The sequence below is a fragment of the Aegilops tauschii genome, chromosome 3, assembly GCF_002575655.3.
Source record: "Aegilops tauschii subsp. strangulata cultivar AL8/78 chromosome 3, Aet v6.0, whole genome shotgun sequence".
In the NCBI taxonomy this organism is placed as follows: domain Eukaryota; kingdom Viridiplantae; phylum Streptophyta; class Magnoliopsida; order Poales; family Poaceae; genus Aegilops; species Aegilops tauschii.
In genome coordinates, this window is record NC_053037.3 from 182368310 (window position 1) to 182389210 (window position 20901).

The window sequence follows — 20901 nt, forward strand, 5'->3', positions numbered from 1 at the left end:
AGGGTCGAGGGCCCTTGCCGGCAAGGCGTTCCGGCAAGGTTTCTTCTGGCCCACCGCCCTCCTGGATGCGACGACACTAGTAACCAACTGTGAAGCATGTCAGTTCCATCCAAAGAAGCTTCATCAACCAGCTCAAGCCCGTCAAACAATCCCTCTATCCTAGCCATTCTCGGTCTGGGGGCTCAATATACTGGGCCCCTTCCCCCGTGCTATCGGGGGCTTTGAGTACTTGTACGTTGCAATCGACAAGTTCACAAAGTGGCCGGAAGTGGAAGCAGTGAGAAAGGTGACAGCACAGTCAGCCGTCAAGTTCTTCAAGGGACTGGTCTACCGCTTTGGTGTGCCAAACAGAATTATCACCGACAACGGCACGCAGTTCACGAGGCACACCTTCATGCAGTACGTTCAAGACCTTGGCAACAAGGTCTGTTTTGCTTCCGTGGCACACCCCCGGAGCAACGGCCAAGCGGAGAGGGCGAATGCTGAAGTATTGCGAGGCCTGAGAACGAAGACCTTTGACAGGCTGCACAAGAGCGGAAGGCGCTGGATTGATGAGTTGCCGGTGGTTCTTTGGTCGACCAGGACAACGCCAAATCGAGCCACCGGTCAGACACCCTTTGCCCTAGTATATGGGGCGGAGGCAGTTCTGCCCACGGAACTCATATACGGGTCACCTCGAGTGCTCACTCATGATGAGCTTGAGCAAGAGCAGTTGCGGCAAGATGACGCAATGCTCCTTGAGGAAGATCGTCTTCAGGCAGCTGTGAGAGCAGCGTGCTACCAGCAAGCCTTGCGCCGCTACCATAGCCGCAAGGTTCATGCCTGAAGCTTTGAGGAAGGCGACCTTGTTCTTTGGCGCGTTCAGTCGACCAAGAATACCAACAAGTTGACGCCAAAGTGGGAAGGCCCTTATCGGGTAATACGAGTCATCAGGCCCGGCGCTGTCCGCCTGGAGACCGAAGATGCCGTCCCAGTGAGTAATTCCTGGAACATCGAGCATCTTCGCAAGTTTTACCCATAAGGCGCGGCTTGCCGGCCCCCCCGGCAAGCCACCTTTTGTACGAGCTTTGCCGGCAAGGCATGTAACCCTCTCTACAAAGCCAGGCGCAGACCCTGAGCATAAATAAACGAAGCGCCGGCGCCCTAAGTTATAGCATGCATGCTAGGTTGAGTCTCTTCCTCGGTTAGGGTTGATAGTGCTTAGCGGCGACTAACCCCTAGCCTAGAGGTCGGGTGTGCGTCTTTTCTGTTTTGTTTGGTTCGCAGGGCACTTCTGCTGAGCCACTTGGGAAAAGGAGAATGAACTGACGCTCCGACCCCGGCAAGCAAGGCTGCCGGGGGCTGAAGATGTAAGGATCCAACCACGGCGAGCCAAGGTTGCCGGGGCTGCGGATTCAGATAAGTTTTCCATCCCCCCTGATGTACGTTTCCGTATGGAACTGGGAAATGTGAAGCCTCGTTTATGTCTTAAAACCACCGTACTCCCTTTTTCCCTGTACCCGAGAGTTACTTCCTGGGTCGGAATTTGGTAGTAGTTGCGGTGGCGAAGAAATGAACGAGGAGCCTAACTCTACTTCGCCCCTGCCTCCGCCAAAAGCGCGAGAACGGTCGGCCGAAGAAGAGAAACGGCAAGGCCTGTTGCCGGGCGATAACGTTTATTATGAGAATAACAAGGATTCATCCTTGGCATGGGCCTCGCTCACGCACGAAGAACCCGGCAAGCACCCTTTTTCATTAAAAACGTCCCATACAGGTACAGTTCGTACGGAAAGCAAATCATGAACAAGGGGGATTACAAGCTTTAAATTTAACAAGGCCCGAAGGCTTACAGATTAAAAAAGAGATGAGATGCCCGTGATCCCTTTCTTGTCCCTCTCCTCAGGAGGCAGGTCAAGGAAGCAGAAGGGCAAAAGGGGCGCCTAGGCGAACTACGAGCAGCAGAAAGCACCAAGAGAACACCTCGGTGCCGCCCAAGGAGACGGCCCCGAGAAGTTCAAGGAGCTGGCCCCTCCCCCGGCAAAACTCCGCCGGAGGAGCGGCCAGGTGCAGATGCTGCTGCTGCCACACCCGCCCAGGTGCAGGGCGTCCGACGCCTAGTCGGACTCGTCCCTATCATCTGCCCCGCTGTCCTCCTCGTCACTTTCGCTCGAGGAAGAGCTTCCATCGTTGGAATCTCCATCAGAGGAGCTCTCCACGCAGCACTTCAGGCGAGTTCCGAGATCCCCGAAGACCTTGATGGAGAGCAAGCCGTCCTCCATTAATTTGAAGTAGAGGACGAGCCCCGCCGTCAGGCTCTGGATGTGAGCGCGTCTTCCATCCACGGCGGAGGTACATGACCCGAGGAGCTGGGAAGTCGACGTCGACCCGCGTGCCCCCATTCCCACAGCCCCTCATGTGCAATCTAAGGGTCTGGGGCGGGTCACGCTCCATCTCACGAGCAAACGGGGCGGGAAGACGAAGAGGGCGACGCGGAGGCCGGTGCAGCCTGATATAGAATTCGCGAGGCTGGTCTCCAACGTGGCCCTCCATCGGGAAAGGCATCATTGGCGGGGCAAGGCCGGCGCGCCGCCCCGTCCTCCTCTTCCCCGGGCACCACGACCTCTGCCACGACCTCGCCCCCTCCCCCTTCCACTCGTGGCCGGCTCCGCCACCGCGAGCTCAGGAGGAGGAGGGATGCGCTATCGAGCGGCGACCCTCGCTGCCACCATCGAGGGACCGGGGTTCCCCTTCTCCATGGCAGATGAGAGGAAGAAGCAGGAGCAGGAGGAGATAGAAGAGTGCAGAGTGCCATCCCCCCTTTTCCCTCTCCTTATAAAGGGACGGGGTCGGGGCTCGGCCGCCCCGCTCAGCCAATCCAGCCATCGGGGGCGCAGGGAATCGGGACCGACCCGCTGCACCAACCAGCGACGGCCCGGTTTCCTGCCTCCACAGCTCGCCACCCGCATGAAGGACGCATGGCGAGTGTGCAGGGTCGAAAGGACGGGTGAGGCGACCGTTCCCCGCCCCGTGATCAGGGGGGCGTGGGCGCCTTAAAGACTGCGACCCGAGTCCATCTAGTAAATGAGCCGCGCCTCCACGCCTCCCTCTTTTTACGGGGAAGGCCCGAGCCGCCTCTTTACCATGATGTGACGCATGCATGCGGGAACCGCCCCACGCATGCCGCCCACGTCACGCGCACCCCTTCACGTCGCGCATTCAACGCGGGTCGTGGGGAAGCACAGCAGACGGAAAATTACCACGGTAAAAACCGCCCCTCCTGCCCGCGCACCGTTTTGGGCCTGGCCCAACAACGGGTCGCGCTTATTTGTGGGCCAGGTCCGGGGGCTCCTGTCGGTGTACAAAAGAAGGGGCGCACCTTTGTACCCCTTTACCTGTGCACGGACAGTCAGAGCCGTGCCCACGGCCACACCAAGCAGAACAGGGGAGGTGAACCGAGGTAAAACTGAAGCCCAAGACAGCCAGAGCAACGCCAAGGCCGAGACCACAAAAGAGCAAAGAGACGAAGCAGGTTCCCCCGGCAAGACCCTTGCCGGGGCAGCCTCCGCGGCCCCGGCAAGGCCCTTGTCGGGGCAGCTCGTCCAACACCAGCGGAGCACACCACCCTTGAGCCCACGGTCTCCAACACCATCAACCACGTTGGGCCAGGGCTCGGGAGGCACCTCCATGGTGGCATGCAGATCTTTGTGAAGACAAGCAATATTCAAGACCAGATGAGGATTGAAAGACAACGATCCTCGGCAAGATCCTTGCCGAGGGGAGCTACAACACCCCCGGTCAGATCCTTGCCGGGGACAACAGCACGCCACGGCAAGGCCCTTGCCGGGCCACCCGGCAAGGCCCTCGACAAGGGCGCTAGTAGGGCCACCTCCAGGCCCGCACCAGCCAAGTCTCCATCGCCGTTCGCATGCAGCTGCCAGCCCAACTAGCTGGGCAGGCACCTGCGTGGCAACATGCAGCTCCCAGGCCAACTCATCAAGCGCCTGTGTGGTGGCATGCAGATCTTCGTGAAGACTTTGCCACCGCGCCACCTCAGCTGCCTGCCTGCCTACATGGCACCGCATGCATCGCTGACCAGGGCGCGTGTCGAAGCAAGGAGGAGCGGCGACAGACGGGACGGGCCTCGTTCCCGTACCCAATAAAGCAAGGGGACACCTAAGCGATGCATTAAATGCGTCTTGTCCTGTAATACGAGCGATAAGCTCGTAGCACTGTACGCCTTTCCACCTCCTGTGTGCCACTGTGGGAGCCCTTTTCAACTATAAAAGGAGGCCCATGGTGTACCGGAGGAGGATTTGGCTCTTTGGAACGACCCAGCCACCGTAGCTAGTTGGAAGGATCAAGAACACTCAATACATCCACCAAAGCAGGACTAGGGTTTTACGCATCCTCGCGGCCCGAACCTGGGTAAACGATCCTTGTGCTGATTACTAATCCTGCTCTTCTTGCAACCCTGCGCCCCGACAACCGTAGTAGGGATTCTTGTGATACCATAGGTGTCGTTTCCCATCGACATCTCTATGTTGATCATATCTACTATATGATTCACGTTCGACCTTTCGGTCTCCAGTGTTCCGAGGCCATGTCTGTACATGCTAGGCCCGTCAAGTTTAACCTGAGTATTCCCCATGTGCAAAACTGTCTTGCACCCGTTGTATGTGAATGTAGAGCCTATCACACCCGATCATCACGTGGTGTCTCAGCACGATGAACTGCCGCAACGGTGCATACTCAGGGAGAACACTTATACTTTGAAATTTTAGTAAGGGATCATCTTATAATGCTACCGTCGTACTAAGCAAAATAGGATGCATATAAAAGATAAACATCACATGCAATCAAAATATATGACATGATATGGCCATCATCATCTTGTGCTTTTGGTCTCCATCTCCAAAGCATCGTCATGATCTCCATCATCACCAGCTCGACACCTTGATCTCCATCGTAGCGTCGTGGTCGTCTCGCCAACTATTGCTTCTACAACTATCGCTAACGCATAGTGATAAACTAAAGCAATTACATAGAGTTTGCATTTCATATAATAAAGCGACAACCATAAGGCTCCTGCCAGTTGCCGATAACTTACAAAACATGATCATCTCATACAACAACGTATATCACATCATGTCTTGACCATATCACATCACAACATGCCCTACAAAAACAAGTTAGACGTCCTCTACTTTGTTGTTGCAAGTTTTACGTGGCTGCTATGGGCTTCTAGCAAGAACCGTTCTTACCTACGCACAAAACCACAATGGTGTTTCATCAAGTTTGCTGTTTTAATCTTCTTCAAGGACCAGCCACAGTCAAATTCGATTCAACTAAAGTAGGAGAAACAGACACCCGCCAGCCACCTTTATGCAAAACTAGTTGCATGTCTGTCGGTGGAACCGGTCTCATGTACGTGGACATGTAAGGTTGGTATAGGCCGCTTCATCCCATAATACTGCCAAATCAAAATAGGACGTTGGTGGTAAGCAGTATGACTATCACCGCCCACAACTTTTTGTGTTCTACACATGCATACCATCTACGCACAGACCTGGCTCGGATGCCACTGTTGGGAAACACAGCATGCAATTTCAAAAAAATTCCTACGGTCATGCAAGATCCATCTAGGAGATGCATAGCAACGAGAGGGGGAGAGTGTGTCTACGTACCCTCGTAGACCGTAAACGGAAGCGTTTGACAACGCGGTTGATGTAGTTGAACTTCTTCTAGCTTTGACCGATCAAGCACCGAACGTACATCACCTCCGAGTTCTGCACACGTTCAGCGCGATGACGTCCCTCGCCTTCTTGATCCAGTAAGGTATCGAGGAAGTAGATGAGTTCCATCAGCACGACAGCATGGTGACGATGATGGTGAAGTGATTCTCGCAGGGCTTCGCCTAAGCACCGCAAAACTATGACTGGGGGTGTAAACTGTGGAGGAGGGCGCCGCACACGGCTAACGATTGTTATTGTGTGTTCTAGCGGTGCCCCCCACAATACATAGGTTGGAGGGGAGGAGAGGCAGCCAAGGGGGCGCCCCAAGTAGGAGGAATCCTACTTGGGGTCCTCTCCAATTCGGCCTCCCCCCTTTGCATGTATGCATGAAGGGGAAGGAAAGAGGCGGGGTGAGGGAAGGAAGTGGGAATCGTAATCGACACTTTCCTTTCCCTTCCCCCCTTTCCTTCTCCTCCTCCTATGGCATTATAGGGCGCACCAGCCCCTTGTGGGCTGGTGTGTTCCTTCACAAGGCCCATATGGCCCATAGGATTGTCGGGGGTACCCAAAACACCTTCAGGTGACCCGATAAGTACCCGATACCCTCCGGAACACTTCCGGTGTACGAATACCATCGTCCTATATATCAATCTTTACCTCTCGACCATTTCGAGACTCCTCGTAATGTCCGTGATCTCATCCAGGACTTTGACCAACATTCGGCCACCAAATCATATAACTCATATAATAATATATCGTCATCGAACGTTAAGCGTGCGGACCCTAGGGGTTCGAGAACTATGTACACATGACCAAGACACCTCTCCGGTCAATAACCAATAGCGGAACCTAGATGCTCATATTGGCTCCTACATATTCTACAAAGATCTTTATCGGTTGAACCGTTATGACAACATACGTTATCCCCTTACTCCATCGGTATGTTACTTGCCCAAGATTCGATCGTCGGTATCTACATACCTAGTTCAATCTCGTTACCGGCAAGTCTCTTTACTCGTTCTGTAATACATCATCCTACAACTAACTCATTAGTCACTTTTCTTGCAAGGCTTCTTATGATGTGCATTACTGAGAGGGCCCAGAGAAACCTCTCCGATACTCCGAGTGACAAATCCTAATCTCGATCTATGCCAACCTGTCGTGGTTTTGTCACGGCAGATGTCCTAGAGAAAGGACTTAGTCGTGGAGCCATCGCTATGGGTTAGCTTGAAGGGGTTAAAGCGGACAAGGGACGCAAGAGAGTTTTATACTAGTTCGGCCCCTTACGATGAAGGTAAAAGCCTATGTCTAGTTGTGATGGAATTGATGGGGTTTCGATGACCAGGGAGCGAATACGCTTTGCCTGAGTCTCGAGTTGTTGTCTGTTGTCCTTGAATCGCCGCCGAGTCGTCCCCTTATATACATGGGTTGACGCCCGTCGGTTTACAGAATCCGAGGCCGGCTCATAATAGTGTCCGGCTCGGTCTCTACTACTTCTATCTTACAACACAAGTTTACATATCAATGCCGGTTTATGTCTACAGGCCTTAAACCGGCTTTGGGCCCTGGGCCTTCATGAAGCGTCACCGTCTGTCTTCATGGACTTCAGATACAGATGAACTACTTATGGGGTTAACCCGGCCTCTCCTGGCCGATTTACGCCCAGTGGTAATATCCCCAACATTAGGCCCCAGATTGATTTGAACTGGTTCATGTCAATCCTCAATACTTAAGAAAATTTCTTCTTCAACATCTTCACTTACTCTTGTAAACCGCCGTGACATCATCTTCTAGGATCATGGTAAACCGCCGTGACATCACCCGTCATTAACGAGCCTCCGACAATCGAGGCGACAGCTCCGCCTCATATCCAAAATTTAGGCTCCTCGATTTTCGCACCTGACGCTTATCTTTCTACCCTTATAAATAGGGCTAGGGGTCTTTCCATTTCCCCCTCGTGCCTCTTCGCGTCGTCGTCTTCCTCGCACCGACCGACCCTCGAGCTCTGCCGCCACCGTCGTCCTTCCTCTCTGCTTCGACAAAGGCCGCTGCATCACCCTGAACGCACCAGAGAATCGCGGCGCCTCTCCGCTCTTCCATCAGCATCGGTAAGCCTTCTTTCCTTCCGCCATAGATCTGTCATTAGGGTTTCAGTGTTCGTCAGCGTTCGTCGTTGTGCAATAGCTCTTTGATTCAAACCTTGATATTTATCCTGTACGGCGATAGCCGTAGCCCTTCTTTTCCATCCTTGCATCTCGTTTAAGTAGAAAATCCCATCTGAACCTTCATCAACTGCTTCGGTACCAATATTTAGGTCTGAATATATTTTCATTTTCTGACATGCGGTAGATCCAAAATTATAATGCCAACTTGTGAAACATGTTTTTCCCTTCACTTATACATCTTTAATACCAGATTGGGCGGTTTAACTTCATATACCAAATGATGACCCAGTAGATACCATTAGTCCCCTGTTGAACCGCCAATGCTTTCATCATTGTACTGTTTCCATTGTCAGACTCCGGTTTACGAATAACCAATTCTGGTTTATCAATATGCTTGTCTCCTTATACTGCTGTATAGTTGTCCACTGTAAATCTTAAACCGGCAATAATCATGTTTCAGATTTCCATTGCCATGGCCAAGCAAGTCTATGAATGCAATTGGGCTCCCTCTCGAGTAACCGAAGAACAGTTAAACAATCTTGTTAAAACGGGTGCTTTAGCCAAGAAAGATGTCATCCACTCGAGGCTCCCTGGCCCGGAAAATCCTCCTACACCCAAGGATGGAGAGGTAGTCGTGTTTGCTGATCATCTCAGACGAGGTTTTAGCCCTCCCGGTTCAAAAAAATTCCGAGATGTACTAGCCAATTTTCAGCTGCGCCCTCAAGACATCGGTCCCAATTCTGTGACCAACATCTGCCACTTCCAAGTCTTCTGTGAGGTTTATCTGCAAGAGGAACCTACAGTCGAACTTCTTAGGGATTTCTTTCACTTAAACCGTCGCACAGAGTTCTCGGATGGACCCAATACGGAACTGGGTGGAATGGCGGTTCAGAAAAGGAAAGAAGTGACCTTCCCTCATCCCAAACTCCACAGTCACCCCAAAGAATGGAACCAGACTTGGTTTTATTGCATAGACACATCTCCACCTGATGAAAACCCCCTGCCGGGTTACCGTCCTGAACGCCTGAGCAACACACATCCATTTCCTCAGAGGTTGACTGCAAGAGAAAGGGCCAACTATGCTCCTCAATTATCAAAGCTTAGAGCCTTCATGGCAAACGGTTTGACAGGAGTTGATCTTGCTCGTTGTTGGATAAGCTGGAGTATTCTGCCCTTAAGCCGGCGCTCCGGTTTGATGTGTGAGTATACAGGGAGTTTGAAGGATGCTCAGCGGCACATTGACATTCAGCTTACAGATGCAGAAGTCATTGAGGCTGTAAAAAAGATATTGAACAAACCAGAGGCTGTCTGTGCCCAAACCGGACTACTCCCTTTCTGCACCTTCAACAAACCACCAGCTATAATAATCATATAATCTTTTATCTGAAGTTGCTTCTGTCCAAATATTCTCTGAAAGTGTGATTATTTTCTGACAGGGTGATGATCCGTTCTGGAACAAGAAACCATCACAGGACAAACCGGCAAAGCCGCGAGACAAACCGGTCAAGCCAGTTCGTCCAAAGACCAAGGTTGTTAAAAAACCTGCCAAAAAAGGACCACTGCATCCTCCGATCTACCAGATGATGATGATGTGGGTAATCCGGAACCAGAGGTAGAACTTGACTCTCTTGGTTCATTTTTCGTACATCTCATTGACAATGATTATTATCAGGACGACCTGAAGGCAGTCATGCTGAGGACGTAGAGGTAACCATTCTTTCCTCTGATTCAGATCCTTTGCCAACATAAAAAATTCGTCAAGCAAACCGGAAAGTAAAATTTTCTCACCCTCTTGCTTACTTGGACCCAAACTTTCTTTTGAAGACGCAGCAGCACGAGGCTCACCGTACAACCTGGCACAACGGCCAGGTAGTTACCTCCGCCGTTTTACCGAACAGTCCGGTTCGGAAACGCCGATCAGAGGTCTCTTATCCCATTGATACTTCATACCCCAAAGCAGGTTGTTTCCGCCAGCCTCTTAACCCGTCTGATTCAAATTATCAGGGTACTTCTCACTCATGTTCTGGCGAGTCATCGGCCACACAGCTTCCACCCCTCAAAACAGTTCCTGGGTGAGCTATGCACGTGTGTTTATTCTTGATGTGTTATCTTTTCATATTGTACTGATTCTCATGTCTATCTTTTCTCAGCGCCAAGCCGAGACCCAGCAAGAAGGCTCGGCTAAGCAAACCGGCTGATGACAATGTAGCTGTTTAACGAGAAAAAACGCCAGATCCAGAAGAAACCAACGTTGACGACATGCTTAACGATCCGCCGCCTCAAGACCATGACTTCCTTGCCGAACAAGTGCAAGTTGACACTACCAGCCATGCAGACCGGCCAACCAGCCCTGTCCGAACTGATGACAAACCGGTCAGTCCAGTTAAGAATACTGACAAACTGCCAACTCTAGTGAAGGCTGCTGATGACCAAGATGATGACATTATGATTACTGGCACTGGCCACACCACTCCTGGCAACCCTGTCGCTTTGTCAAAGCATACTGCCAAGGACGATCTCTCTGCTATCGGCAAAGGCAAATGGAATGCCAATTTATCAAGCTACGCCCATCTCAATGCTCAAGACATTCACTCTGGCTTCTTGAACCGTCCGTATACTAGCCGTGATTACGAAGCTAGTTTGGTAAACTTGATGAAGGAGCGATATGAGGTAACTACTATTTTTCTCTTTTGTCCAATTGTAGTTTATCAACTCCTAGTAGCCCCCAAGTGACGGTTTATGATACCTATCTAAAGCGGGACTTTTGTCATAACTTAACTTTGCATATTTAGCCTCCAGGGACCGGATTACTTCTTTATGATGAAACGGTTCCTTTAAAATTTGCCATACTGCTCTTTCACCGGTATATCCCCCAAGGGCCGGTTTAACTTTATAAAGATGAACCGGGACTGTATAAGAATTCCCATACCAATAGTTTTTGAGCAAACACACATTAGCCCCCAAGTGCCAAGATTAATACTTGTATTGTGCTTGGGACTTGTAGAAATTTCTGATAAGGAGCAAATATGCATTAGCCCCCAAGTATCAAGGGCATAACTTGTTATGCGCTTGGTACTTCAAATATGTACTGTCAACTCATTATGTATCTGTCTCTGTATAGGCTGAACTGAGCAAGAAGGAAAGCCAAACCGCTGATCTGCAAGAGAACATCAAGTCCCAACAGGCCGAAACTTCCAAAGCAAAAGATGAGCTGACGAGCGCCTTAGCCGCTATGGAAAAGCTAAAGGAGAGCTTCGCCAAGGAGCAGGCGGATTGGAACACAGAGAAATCCGCTTTGCGGAAAAGAGCTGAAGACGCAGAAGTAGCTCTCAAACTGGTGGTAGACGAGCTGACTGGTGTAAAGTGGCAAATACAACCATGACTGCTGCTGTGTTCGGTAAGCATCCTTGCTTTATACTTTCAACATATCTTCCCATGCATTGCCGGTTTACTGATGTTTGTAATGATGCAGGAACTCGCATTAGTCATCTGGGCTCTGATGTTCAGAAGAAGCTGAAGGCTGCCTACACGCTGATAGAGCAACTGTATACCGGCGCACAACGAATTATCTGCACCGCTTCTCACAATAAGCCGCCCCCGACGTTAATCAAGGATACTTTAGACAGGCTATCTATGCTACCTCCCCGGGTAGAAGAGCTAAAGAGGTCTGCTGCAAGGGCTGGCGCTCTGACCGCACTAACCCGGGCAAAAGCATGGGTGCCTGATCTTGATCCGACGGACGTGGCTAAAGGCTACCCAAGCTTAAAAGAAGATGGATCAGAATTTGGCACTGAAGATCTCCGCGCCATAAACCGGGAAGTACGTCCACTGGCTTGTCAACTTGCTGAAGAGGCTGATCTTTCATTTTACCAGGCGAGTTATGATACCAATAACAAGCGGGTTGCTGCACCAACTCCTGAGGCTCAAAACCTGATCCCTCCAATCCGTAAGCACACTTATGCCCCTGATATTGAGCCGTCCACCCTTATAAGCGACGAAGCTATGTTCCAAGCCTTAACTGGGATCGACTGGACAACTGTTGACTTCTAGCCGCTGGGTAGGGACGAAGAAGATGAATCGGTGCAAGATGATCCGCAGCCGTCAGGTCAAGCTGATAAACAATCATAATCCGGGGGCCGGTTTAGTCTTCCACGTGCTTCAATTCTTATTGAGAAACAATTATCCCTTTGGGCACTGAAACGCCTTGTAATAGGCTAGTTAAAACATTTGGTCTGTTATGCCTTCGTGCATATTTATCTGCAACTGATGCGTGCTAATTCGCCATGCTTAAGATATGATGTTCATAATCCATATCTATTTATTCAAGTTGTTCCTGCAGATAAGAAGCTTAAAGCGCCCTAGCGGTTTACCACCGGGCGGGTTATGATACCCAAATATATATATGACCAAGGTTTATAACCAAGGTTGTAAAAGATAACCAAATATAGAAATATATGGTACCTGTGACCTTTAGGCATAGTGTTGGCTGACAAACTTTGTAATGAGGGTAATAACCCTAATCCAGAGTAGAAGTAACTCCTGTTATATAATGCCGGTTTATCAGAAAACCGTTCCGGGCTGTGATAAACACCAGTTTATTCCATACTGGTGACTTTGAGTCAAAACCAGACCGGGCTGATAGTCTCCGGATTATAATTTGATTGTATACTGTCAACTTGTAGTTGATAGCCTAACCGGGTTGATAAACACCGGTTTAAAAATGTCACAAATCTTATGAAAACAAAGAAAACTCAGCAAAAGGCAAATAAAAAACCGTTGTAGCCGAGGCTTTTCACGAGCTGCCAGGCCCCAAATTCGATCAAGAGGTGTAGCTATGGTTCGGGTTCGACCAAGCCCCCAAGTGATGCTGTGGCATTACGCCGATCAAGAGGTGCAGCTATGGTTCGGGTTTGACCAAGCCCCCAAGTGATGCTGTGGCATTGCGCCAACCAAGAGGTGTAGCTATGGTTTGGATACGACCAAGCCCCCAAGTGATGCTGTGGCATTGCGCCGATCAAGAGGTGTAGCTATGGTTCGGATACGACCAAGCCCCCAAGTGATGCTGTGGCATTGCACCGATCAAGAGGTGTAGCTATGGTTCGGATACGACCAAGCCCCCAAGTGATCTAATATCAAGCTTTGAAAAGCTAAATCAAGGGGTAAACCGGACGCCGCTGTGTAAGCTCCATGTAACCACACATGATGTAAGAAAACAACAGATACCCCGCTTTAGCTGAGGTTCCGGTTTATTATATTGATCATAATATATACAATGTCATAATATGTACATAAGCAGAGCCTGTAGCTCAAGTATAGTAGGGCCGAAGATGAGCAATATTCCACGGCCGGTTGGTCTCCTCCTCCGATTTACGTGAGTCTTTGCGCTCTCGAACATCGATTAGGTAGTATGACCCGTTGCAGATTTTTGCTGACCACAAAAGGTCCTTCCCAAGGGGGGGATAGCTTGTGCATATCCGTCTGATCCTGGATGAGTCAAAGCACTAAATCTCCTTCTTGAAAGGTTCTGGTTCTAACCCGGTGGCTATGATAACGACGCGGATCTTGCTGATAAATCGTCGAACGGGCTGCCGCCATGTCACGCTCCTCATCTAACAGGTCAAGAGCTTCCTGCCGTGCCTTCTCATTGTCAGCTTCAACGTATGCCGCTACACGAGGTGAGTCATGACGGATGTCACTAGGAAGAACCGCTTCCGCTCCATAAACCATGAAGAACGGTGTGTATCCTATCGATCTATTGGGTTTGGTATTGATGCTCCACAACACAGAAGGTAACTCCTCAACCCAACAACCCGGCGTCCGTTGCAAAGGAACCATAAGCCGGGGTTTGATGCCTCTCAAGATCTCTTGATTAGCCCTCTCCGCTTGACCATTGGACTGGGGTGAGCCACTGATGACACGTCAAGCCGGATGTGCTCACGTTGACAGAACTCCTTCATGGCACCCTTTGACAGATTGGTACCATTGTCTGTTATAATGCTGTGTGGAAAGCCAAACCGGAAGATCACCTTTTTGATGAATTGAACCGCCGTGGCTGCGTCACACTTACTAACTGGCTCTGCCTCCACCCACTTCGTGAACTTATCAACTGCCACCAAAAGGTGGGTCTTCTTGTCCTTGGACCTCTTAAAAGGCCCAACCATATCCAGCCCCCAAGTTGCAAACGGCCAGGTGATTGGAATCATCCTCAATTCTTGAGCCGGTACATGAGCGCGTCTTCAGAATTTCTAACAGCCATCACATCTTTTGACCAAGTCCTCGGCATCAGCATGAGCTGTCAACCAATAGAAACCGTGATGAAACACCTTGGCCACCAAAGATTTTGAACCGGCGTGGTGAACACAATCTCCTTCGTGGATCTCACGCAAAATTTCACGGCCTTCCTCAGGAGACACACAACGTTGAAACGCCCGTGTCACACTGCAATGATGTAACTCTCCATTGATAATAGTCATGGACTTGGACCATCGGATTATCTGCCTGGCCAGATTCTCATCCTCTGGTAACTCGCCCCGGTTCATATACGCTAGGTATGGAACCGTCCAATCCGGGATAACATGAAGGGCCGCCACCAACTGAGCCTCCGGATCAGGAACAGCCAAATCCTCTTCACCGGGGAGCTTGACGGACAGATTATGCAAAACATCCAGGAAGACATTAGGTGGAACCGGTTTACGTTGGGAACCCAGGCGGCTTAAAGCATCCGCCGCTTCATTCTTCCGCCGGTCTACATGATCCACCTGATAACCCTTAAAGTGACCTGCAACAATATCCACCTCACGACGATATGCTGCCATGAGTGGGTCCTTGGAATCCCAAGTGCCGGACACTTGTTGAGCCACCAGATCCGAGTCACCGAAGCACTTAACTCGGCTTAGGTTCATCCCTTAGCCATCCGAAGACCATGGAGTAAAGCCTCATATTCAGCTGCATTGTTAGTGCAAGGGAACATTAAACGGAGAACATAACAAAACTTATCACCTCGTGGGGAAGTTAATACGACTCCAGCCCCCGAGCCCTCCAATTGCCTGGACCCATCAAAATGAATAGTCCAATAAGTGTGATCCGGCTTCTCCTCTGGCACTTGTAATTCTGTCCAATCATTGATGAAATCCACAAGTGCCTGAGATTTGATCGCCGTTCGGGGTATGTATTTCAACCCATGAGGCCCGAGCTCGATAGCCCACTTAGCAATCCGACCAGTTGCTTCCCTGTTCTGGATTATATCCCCCAAAGGAGCAGAGCTGACCACCGTGATGGGATGAGCTTGGAAATACTGCTTAAGCTTCCGGCTTGCCATAAAAACACCATACACCAATTTTTGCCAATGTGGGTACCTCTGCTTGGACTCAATAAGTACCTCACTGATATAGTAAACCGGCCGCTGAACCGGATATTCCTTTCCTGCCTCCTTGCGCTCCACCACAATAGCCACACTAACAGCCCGAGCATTAGCTGCCACATATAGCAAAAATGGTTCTTTATCCACTGGAGCAGCGAGAATCGGCGGATTAGCCAGCTGCCGCTTTAAGTCTTCAAATGCTTCATTAGCGGCGTCACTCCAGACGAAGTTATCCGTTTTCTTCAGCATCTGATACAAAGGGATGGCCTTCTCGCCAAGACGACTGACAAACCGGCTCAACGCGGCAATCCGGCCTGCCAGGCGTTGAACATCATTGATACACTTCGGTTTAGCCAAGGAGGTGATGGCTTTGATCTTTTCCGAATTAGCTTTCAATGCCCCTGTTAGACACCAAAAAGCCCAAGAGCTTGCCTGCAGGTACACCAAAGACACACTTGGCCGGATTAAGTATCATTTTATAAACCCGCAGGTTATCAAAGGTTTCCTTCAAGTCATCAATCAATGTCTCCTTCTTCCTTGATTTTACCACAATATCATCCACATAGGCGTGAACATTGCGGCCGATCTGTTTATGAAGACAATTCTGCACACACCGTTGATAAGTCGCCTGGGCACTCTTGAGCCCAAAGGGCATGGACACATAGCACAAGGCTCCAAAGGGAGTTATGAAGGTTGTCTTCTCCTGGTCCTTAAATGCCATTTTGATCTGATGATAACCAGAATATGCATCCAAGAAGCTTAAACGCTCGCAACCCGCCGTAGCATCAATAATTTGATCAATATGGGGAAGGGCAAAATGATCTGCTGGACAAGCTTTGTTGAGATCTGTGTAGTCCACACACATACGCCAAGTGCCATTCTTCTTGAGGACTAGCACTGGATTAGCCAACCACTCAGGATGGAATACTTCAACGATAAATCCAGCCGCTAAGAGCCTGGCTACTTCTTCTCCAATAGCTTTGCGTCTTTCTTCATTGAACCGGCGGAGAAACTGCTTGACCGGTTTATACTTGGGATCAACATTGAGAGTGTGCTCAGCGAGTTCTCTCGGTACACCTGGCATGTCAGAAGGTTTCCATGCAAAGATGTCACGATTCTCACGGATGAACTCGATGAGCGCGCTTTCCTATTCGGATCCAAGTTAGCGCTGATGCTAAACTGCTTGGATGAATCGCCAGGCACGAAGTCCACAAGCTTAGTCTCATCAGCCGATTTAAACTTCAGGGCCGGATCATGCTCTGTAGTTGGTTTCTTCAACGAAGTCATATCTGCCGGATCAACATTGTCCTTGTAAAACTTCAAATCTTCTGTTGCACAAACCGACTCAGCATAAGCCGCATCACCTTCTTCACACTCCAGATCAATCTTGCGGCTCCCATGCACGGTTATAGTTCCCTTGTGACCCGGCATCTTGAGCTGCAGATAGACATAACAAGGCCGTGCCATAAACTTAGCATAAGCTGGCCGTCCAAATAGGGCATGATACGGGCTTTTGATTTTCACCACTTCAAAGGTCAAAGTTTCTGATCTTAAGTCATGCTCATCTCCAAAAGCCACCTCTAGAGCTATCTTACCAATAGGATATGCCGATTTACCAGGCACCACACCATGGAACACCGTGTTGGACGGTTTAAGATTTTTATCTGTTAACCCCATGCGACGGAAAGTTTCATGATAAAGGATATTGATACTACTCCCTCCATCCATGAGTACCTTAGTGAACTTATAACCTCCCACCTGAGGTGCCACCACCAGAGCCAGATGACCCGGATTATCAACCCGGGGTGGATGATCTTCTCTACTCCACACAATCGGCTGCTCGGACCAGCGCAAATAACGGGGCACCGCCGGTTCAACAGCATTCACCACCATTTTATGAAGCTTCTGATCGCGCTTGTCCAAGCTAGTGGTGAAGACATGATACTGTCCGCCATTCAACTACTTTGGGTTGCTCTGGTAACCCGACTGCTGCTGCTGTTGCTGATTGCCCTGAATATTATAGCCACCTTGGTTACCCTGATTACTTTGACTGTTATGTCCACCCTGATTGCCGTGGAAGCCTGAACCGGAATTTCCTCCGCCATAACCCGGCCCATGAGAACCGGGGCCCGAACCGCCTCCTGGTCCATGATCATACCGGAAAGAATCAGAACTTTTGAACTCTTGCATGATGTAACAATCTTTCTAGAGGTGCGTGGACGGGTCCTCCTTCGTCCCATGCTTTGGACAGGGCTGGTTCAATAGATAAGACAAACGGTCCGGATTAGGACTTGGCCTTTCCACTGCGCTGGGGCGGTTTACCCTTACGCCGCTGGCCCTTGTCATGTGTATTAGTGTTAGCCACAAAGTCTAAACCGTGGTCCGCCTTACACTTGCCGCCGTTTCCATGACCCGCCGGGTTGTGGTGCTGCCCCTTGGCGTTGCCGCCCTTCTTTCCCTTCCCTGTCTTATCATCGTCAGACTCGGGATCCTTGGTACTATCAGAGTCGGCATACTTCACCAGTGCAGCCATGAGGGTTCCCATGTCATTACAATGACGTTTGAGCCATCCCAACTTCAACTTCAGGGGTTCAAAGTGGCAATTGCCTTCCAATGTAAAACTGCGGTGTCAGCGTTGATGCGGTCTGATGAATGCAAAATCTCTGAAACCCGGCGCACCCAATGGGTTGTTGACTCTCCTTCCTCCTGGACACAGGCAGCTAAGTCCACAATTGACATGGGCTGGTTGCATGTATTCTTGAAATTCTGAATGAACCGGGCTCTCAACTCGGCCCATGACCTGATAGAATTAGCCGGTAAGCTTTTTAACCAAGTGCGGGCTGTCCCTTCTAGCATCATGGTGAAATATTTCGCACATGCTGCATCATCCACATCCAGCATCTCCATGGCCATCTCATAGCTTTCGACCCATGTTTCAGGGGATAGATCGGCGGTGTAATTTGGCACCTTGCGCGGGCCCTTGAAATCCTTGGGAAGGCGCACATTGCGCAACGTTGGGACAAGACATGGCACTCCCAAAGAACTAGAGGTAACTCCTGGTTCCACCGATGTGGTTGGACGAACTGGAGTAAGCTGACGGGCTTCATGTTGCGCTGCTAACTCGGCCTCTCTACGTGCCCGAGCCCGGTCCACCACCTCCTGAGCGTCACCAGCACCACCCGCCGGGTTATTGCCACGGGGCGGATCACGATTCCGCGCATTGCTTGACACTGCCAGTTCATCCATACGCCTGCTGTAACTCCGGCTTGGACGGGGAGTGGAATGAATCCGATCGCGACTATATGAATAAGCCTCCTGTTGAACCAAAGCTGTCTGAAGAAGCTCCTTAACCCGACGCATCTCGACCGCCGCCGGAGAATCGCCTTCGATCGGGATGGCCGCCAGCCGTGAAGCGGCAGCGACAATGTTGTCCATCGGGTTAGAGTAATGACCCGGCGGCGTGGGGACATGCGGTGTCACAATGTTGTTCTGATGAGGGGGATCCGCCAAACGTGGCTGAACCAGTGCCCCTGCTCCAGGTGCCTCCACCCGGTTTACCACCGGCGGATTACTGGTCCCTGCTCCCGGGGTGTTAAAGAGATTTCTAGCGTCATAAACCGGCGGCAGGCGAGATCGGTGCCTCCTCTTCAGGACTTCGTTCGACGCACTCTGATCCAGCATAATCCGGTAAGCCTGTTCATCCAAAGCGGCCCGCTCTGCGGCTATCCTGGTATCCTCAGCTGCTAAGTCGGCTTTGGCCTGGGTGATCTGATCTTTCACTTTCGCGATTTCCGCATTGTGTGCATCCTGATCCGCCGGGTTAACCTCCGCCATCAGCGTTGCCAACGCTTCAAAGAAATCAGATAGAACCTGAGCTGGCGGTCGCACAGGGCCTCCTGCCCCGGCTGCTGCCGCCGCTGCCGATCCAGAAATCATCGCCGCTACGGTCGAAGAGTGGAGCGCCGGTTGCGTACCGGCCATGAAGATCGCAACCCGGTTTGGCAGATCAGAGGGCTCCGGAATACTGTCGCCATCGGAACAGCCCTCAATCCGGCCATCTTGTAACTGATATAATGACTCGGTCTCTCCGGTCGATGACTCGTCGCCGGAATAAACGACGGTCTCACCACCAGATTCTGATCTATCTTCAGATTCCCCTCCATGGATAACTCCCACGAAGGCACGCTTCATGACAGGCTTGACCCGGGCAAATCTCGCACACTGAGCCGTTTCGACGAGGTCAGTGCAGATGTCCGGCTTAGGGCCCGGTTCGCCGATCTTGCCAATGAAAACGTGTATGCCACCAAAGGGGACCCGGTACCCGTACTCGATTGAGCCGGCCTCGGGGCCCCAGCCTGCAACGTCGATGTAGAGCTTGCCGCGACGACTCTTGGTCATCCGGCCCACAGCGTAACCCTTGAGTCCTTCGAAGCTGCCCTCCAAGAACTTGAAACCATCGTGCGATAGCCCCACGGTGGGCGCCAACTGTCGTGGTTTTGTCACGGCAGATGTCCTAAAGAAAGGACTTAGTCGTGGAGCCATCGCTACGGGTTAGCTTGAAGGGGTTAAAGCGGACAAGGGACGCAAGAGAGTTTTATACTAGTTCGGCCCCTTACGATGAAGGTAAAAGCCTACGTCTAGTTGTGATGGAATTGATGGGGTTTCGATGACCAGGGAGCGAATACGCTTTGCCTCAGTCTCGAGTTGTTGTCTGTTGTCCTTGAACCGCCGCCGGGTCGTCCCCTTATATACATGGGTTGACGCCCGTCGGTTTACAGAATCCGAGGCCGGCTCATAATAGTGTCCGGCTCGGTCTCTGCTACTTCTATCTTACAACACAAGTTTACATATCAATGCTAGTTTATGTCTACAGGCCTTAAACTGGCTTTGGGGCCTGGGCCTTCATGAAGCGTCACCGTCTGTCTTCATGGACTTCAGATACAAATGAACTACTTATAGGGTTAACCCGGCCTCTCCTGGCCGGTTTACGCCCAGTGGTAATATCCCCAACACAACCCAACAAACACCTTCGGAGATACCTATAGAGCATCTTTATAATCACCCAGTTACGTTGTGACGTTTGATAGCACACAAGGTATTCCTCCGGTATCCGGGAGTTGCATAATATCATAGTCAAAGGAATATGTATTTGACATGAAGAAAGCAATAGCAATAAAACTAAACGATCAATGTGCTAAGCTAACGGATGGGTCTTGTCCATCACATCATTCTCCTAATGATGTGATCCCGTTATCAAATGACAACTCATGTCCATGGTTAGGAAAGCTTAACCATCTTCGATCAACGAGCTAGTCAAGTAGAGGCTTACTAGGGACACAGTGTTTGTCTATATATTCACACATGTATTTAGGTTTCTGATCAATACAATTCTAGCATGAATAATAAACATTTATCATGAATAAGGAAATATAAATAACAACTTTATTATTGCCTCTAGGGCATATTTCCTTCAAGTTCACATCGCCATGTGATTAACACCCAAAGAGTTTACTAGAGTCAATAATCTAGTTCACATCGCCATGTGATTAACACCAAAGAGTTGTAAGGTATGATCATGTTTCGCTTGTGAGAGAGGTTTAGTCAACGGGTCTGCCATATTCAGATCCATATGTATTTTGCAAATTTCTAAGTCTACAATGCTCTG

The 20901-nt window shown here is 50.4% G+C and overlaps 1 pseudogene; it reads right to left on the reverse strand.

Annotated features, from left to right (window-relative positions):
* Positions 1-2093: 2093 nt before the first annotated feature.
* Positions 2094-20901, reverse strand: part of LOC141042824 (uncharacterized) — a 278307-nt pseudogene continuing 259499 nt past the window's right edge.